Source organism: Thalassophryne amazonica, chromosome 4 (genome assembly GCF_902500255.1).
Source record: "Thalassophryne amazonica chromosome 4, fThaAma1.1, whole genome shotgun sequence".
Classification (NCBI taxonomy): Eukaryota; Metazoa; Chordata; class Actinopteri; order Batrachoidiformes; family Batrachoididae; genus Thalassophryne; species Thalassophryne amazonica.
The window spans coordinates 46,006,667-46,012,666 of record NC_047106.1 but is presented as its reverse complement, the minus strand read 5'-3'; positions in this window follow the sequence as shown (position 1 = coordinate 46,012,666).

The following is a 6,000-nucleotide window of genomic DNA, read 5'->3' as shown; positions in this document are numbered from 1 at the left end:
AAAACTGAACAGTGTGTGCACACGTGTCTGCCCGTGAGTCATTTTGAATTCTACACACTGAGAATATTCTGTTTAGTTTTAACCCTCTAACAAGCAACTGGAGGGTTAAAACTGCATTTTATGAGGGAAGAGTCTTGGATGTCGATGATGTCACAGAGAGTCTGAAAGCACAAATGCAAATTTTTCTGTGTGTCTGTTACAAGAGAGAATGTAATTAGGTTGAGGCACACAGGAGATTAAAATCAGCTCTTTTGTCCCAGTTTCCTTAAGTCTCCTTGTGCTGAATGTCACCTAGAATGACGACATTACTGTGGCAGACGTGACTCCACTGAAGGCTGTTCTCGGTGAAAAGAAACAGAACAAAACACAAAATTGTAGCTGATTTCAGAACTCAGAAGTGGAGTCTGACTGAAGATCAGCAACATTTCTATTTTAATGTTTGGTCTAAAGGTCAGCAGTGAATAATCAGAAAGATTACAGAAAATAATTATGACAACATTATGCAGACAACATAATTACAGGAAGATTAAACAGGATTGCAGATTTTGGAAGATACAAGAAGTGGACACTAGAGATACAAGAACTCGGACAGTGGAGAAACAAGAAGTGGACACTGGAGACAAGAATGTGGACAGTGGAGAAACAAAGAAGTGGGCACTGGAGACACAAGAATGTGGACAGTGGAGAAACAAAGAAATGGACACTGGAGACACAAGAATGTGGGCAGTGGAGATACAAGAAGTGGACACTGGGGACATAAACATGTGGACAGTGAAGATACAAGACAAAGACATTTGAGATGCAAGACGTAGACACTGGGGATACAAGAAGTGGACACTGGTAATACAAGAAGTGAACACTGGAGACACAAGAATGTGGACAGTGGAGATACAAGAAGTGGACACTGGAGACATAAACGTGGACAGTGAAGATACAAGACAAAGACATTTGAGATGCAAGACGTAGACACTGGGGATACAAGAAGTGGACGCTGGTGATACAAGAAGTGGACACTGGAGACACAAGAATGTGGACAGTGGAGATACAAGATGTGGACACTAGAGATACAAGAACTCGGACAGTGGAGAAACAAGAAGTGGACACTGGAGACACAAGAATGTGGACAGTGGAGAAACAAAGAAGTGGGCACTGGAGACACAAGAATGTGGACAGTGGAGATACAAGAAGTGGACACTGGAGACATAAACATGTGGACAGTGAAGATACAAGAGAAAGACATTTGAGATGCAAGACGTAGACACTGGGGATACAAGAAGTGGACGCTGGTGATACAAGAATTGGACCCTGGAGACACAAGAATGTGGACAGTGGCGATAGAAGAAGTGGACACTGGAGACACAAGCATGTGGACAGCGAAGATACAAGAAGTAGACACTGGAGACATAGGCATGTGGACAGTGAAGATACAAGATACAAAGACATTTGAAATGCAAGATGTAGACACTGGAGATACAAGACATGGACACCGGCAATACAAGAAGTGGACACTGGAGACACAAGACTGTGGACAGTGGAGATATAAGACAAAGACACTTGAGATGCAAGATGTAGACACTGGCAATACAAGACACGGACAGCCGAGATACAAGAAGTGGACACTGGAGATACAAGACATGTATGCTGTTGATACAAGAAGAGGACACTGGAGATACAAGACATGGATGCTGTTGATACAAGAAGAGGACACTGGAGATACAAGACGTGGATGCTGTTGATACAAGAAGAGGACACTGGAGATACAAGAAGTTGACGCTATTGATACAAGAAGACGACACTGGAGATACAAGAATTTGGACAGTGGACACACAAGAAGTGGACTCTGGAGACACAAGACATAGACACTGGGGATACAAGAAGTGGATGCTGGTGATACAAGAAGTGGACACTGGAGACACAAGCATGTGGACAGCGAAGATACAAGAAGTGGACACTGGAGACATAGGCATGTGGACAGTGAAGATACAAGATACAAAGACATTTGAAATGCAAGACACAGACACTGGAGATACAAGAAGTGGGCACTGGAGACACAAGAATATGGACAGTGGAGATACAAGACAAAGACACTTGAGATGCAAGACGTAGACACTGGCAATACAAGAAGTGGACAGCCGAGATACAAGAAGTGGACACTGATGATACAAGAAGAGGACACTGGAGATACAAGAAGTTGACGATATTCATACAAGAAGTGGACACTGGAGATACAAGAATTTGGACAGTGGACACACAAGAAGTGGACACTGGAGACACAACAAGTGGACACTGGAGACACAAGAATTCAGCCAGTGGAGACACAAGAGGTGGACACAGATGACACAAGGAATGGACTCTAGTGATACAAGAAGAGGACTTTGATGAAACAAAAAGTGTATAATGAAGACACAAGAATTCAGCCAGTGGAGACACAAGAAGTGGATATTGGAGATACAAGAATTCAAACAGTGTAGATACAAGAAGTGGACATTGAAGCTACAAGAAGTGGACACTGGCAATACAAAAAGGGGACAGTGAAGACACAAAAAGTGGACACTGGAGACACAAGTATTTGAATCTGAATCCTGACTTCAGTGTCCATTTCTTATATCTCTAGTGTCCACCAGTATCAGGTTTCAGATTCAGTGTTTTGGTAGGAAGCAAACAAACAGAGATACATGGAAAACAGATCAGGAAAAGCAGCTGGTTGATGACACACTCTGTGGTGGGCTGCAGGTCTAGGCTGCACTTACAGTGATGCTCACATCGAAGAGTCTGGAAGAGAACTAGGCAAATCTGGTGCCAAAAACAAAGAACATTCTGCAGGTTTTCTCTTCATTTGATCACCACAGCAGGTGATTTCACAGATGAGTTCCTTCCCTGAAAGCAAAGTAGTGCTGGAAACACCCATGCTGAGGTCATTATTTAGAAGGACCTGAAGACTGTCGAGCATGTGGCTGCCCAAGCATGACTGAAACACCTATGGTGAATATCAAAGAACGGAATGCTTCTGGGTGAAACATTTCTTTTTCATATGATTGGAGGTTTTTGTTGAACATCCAGCAAGTCTGACAATTCTGTGTGTGTAGAAATTCTCCTACTACTATCATGGGCCACGTCTTTGTGTTTTGCTTTGATCTCCACATTGTTCTGTCTTCTTGTGTTATTATACACATTGTTTTTGTCTGTGGCCATTTTCTAAGCATCTGTGATTTATTATTGTTCTCTATGTTTTTGACTAATACTCCCCGATCCCCCATTGTAAATATTATTTGGTGCTTTTACTTTAACATTTCAGCCATGTTTATTTTGTGTAACTTAACTTCCTTATTTCTGCTCTTCTGAGTTCACATGTTTCTGCTATTCTGGCTTTGATTGTTTACTCGTATTTATCTGCAATAAGAATATTTCCTCATTTCCAGATTGTATGAGGTCTATCCTGCTTTCTTGCATTATTGTTGCAGTGCTTTTTACCAGCATTTACTGTCCAGTTGCAAATCCTGACTGCTGCCCTGTGTTAATGATTATTGTGTGCTGTTTTGGATTGATTGTCTGGTATGAAAACTTTGTGTTTGGATAACCCTCCCCTGCTGTCCTCAGACAGACTGTTTATTATTTAGACTCATCACCCATGTGCTTGACTAATTTTGATCAAGCATGTTGGTCTACTGCTAAACGTCAGCCTTATGTTTTAGCCTTGGAGTTTTTGGGACAATAAACCTGTTTTTATCTACTTTTCATTGTGGTTCTCTGAAAGACTGGCGGCCTGTCTAGGGTGTACCCAACCTTTCACCCAATGACTGCCGGGATACGCTCCAACTCCACTATGATCCTTAATTACAATAAGTGGGTACAGACAATGAATGAATGATTGGATGACCCCTTTATATTCACAATTATTGCAAATAAGAAGTAAAGGTTCCAAAAATGCTCCCAATTAGGGGTGCTGACTGCTAATTTATTAAGAAAAATAAATAATTTCTTTACATCATTTGTATTTCCACAAATCAAAAGGATTGTGATTCATCCATCTATTTAAAAAACGTTGTATAACCTTCATTTTTGAATGCAAAGAACTGTCTATAATGCAAGAGTGAAAAAACTAAGACTGAAATAAGAGGAGCAGGTCACTGGAGGATAGGGGAAAAAAATGAGGAAATTTTATGAATGAATCTGCTACCAGCAGACAGCGAACCATCTGAGACAAGATTTGACAGGCAGCCAAAAATAGAGACCACAGAGCACCCTGGCTGACGACAGAACTTCTTTCTTTCTTTCTCTCTTTCGCTCTGCAGTCTTTTTGGCTGAGTCCATACAATGAGTCATCGGTGGACATTAACCGTGTCTGATCCTCTGTGCTGCAGCACGCACGCAATAACTCCGCCCACCGCCGCCTCGACTCCAACACCACAAAACCAAAACGCGTGTGCGTAACACTGTCATTAAAAATGTCAACAGTGATTTTTTTTTTTTTTTTGGCAGGCTGTATCTGACATGATCGCGCGCGGCAGAGACACGCACACGTCTTCTACATCAGTCATCCTAAATTTAGCACCGTTATCGTGCGTTAATATGCTGTGACAGAAGTCGTGATCGGTGAAACGTATACTGAGAGAGAGAGAGAGAGAGAGAGAGAGAGAGAGAGAGAGAGAGAGAGAGAGAGAGAGAGAGAGAGCAGTAGTTTTGGGGGTGACTCGTGTCTGTGTGACGTACGTGTCAGCTGACTGCTCTAATAGCGCGCTCGGAGCTGTCCGCGGTGCTGACAGCGGACTCTCACCGGAACATGCTCGCTGCACTCACCGCCCTCCGCAACCACTGACCACCGAGGTGAGACTTGCTGCTCCTCACGCACATGCAAAAACTCCACATGCGTCTGATCCGGGAGAGAATATAAAGTTTCTTCTTCTAATATTATGTCTGGTGTCTGTTTGACAACCTGATGCATTCAAACTGATTTTGTGTGTTCAGTGTGCTGTCCACAGCACGGCTTTTTGTTGTTATTTTTCTGTTTGCTTATTTAACTTCGAATATTCACAGTGACTTCTGTTCTGTAGCTTGTTTGTAATTATTTTTAAAGGTATATAAGTTGATATCATTGAAGAACAGTAAGGTCCGGGATTAAAGAGAAAGAAGCATGTCGAAGTGAGTGTTTGTGCATTACCGCTTGTTGTTTCCTGTTAACCTAATAGAGCAACAACCGCGATTAATAAGAAACATTTTTATGCATTTTGTGTGAGTCATACTTATTGAACTGGTCCATTAGAGGACAATAATATTGCATGTAAAGTGTGGCCAACCCCGCCAATAATTTGACTTTGGAGGCTTTCAGAGGTTAGTGGCGGTTTTATATGAGCCATACTATGGAAACGTCAGCCTTATAGTGTTACCTTGACGACCATGCTGTGAATCACAGAGCAGCAATTTGACGACTAATGAGATTTGAACCGGAGGTGACTGCCAGCAACCTTGTTTAGTACCCAAATACAAGCAATAGTCAGCACAAGAGACCTACAGCTTACATGACGAAGATGATGATCATCATCATTATTATTAATATTATTATTATTGTTGTTATCATCACCGTCATCATCATTCTCATCAGTTATCCTTGTCATTAACCACATCAATACCACTATTATTACAATCATCATCATCATCACAATTATAATAATAATAATACTTATTATTAATCATAGTAACCAGCATAATCATTATTACTGTTATTATTATCATCATCATCATCATCATCATCAGTTATCATGGTCATTATCATCATCGTCATCATCATTCTCATCAGTTATCATTGTCATTAACCACATCATTACCACTATTATTACAATAATAATAATAATTATAATACTTATTATTATTAATCATAGTAACCAGCATAATCATTATTACTGTTATTATCATCATCATCAGTTATCATGGTCATTAACCACATCGCCTTGGGGCAACTGTTTGTTGTGATTTGGCGCTATATAAATAAAATTGATTTTATTT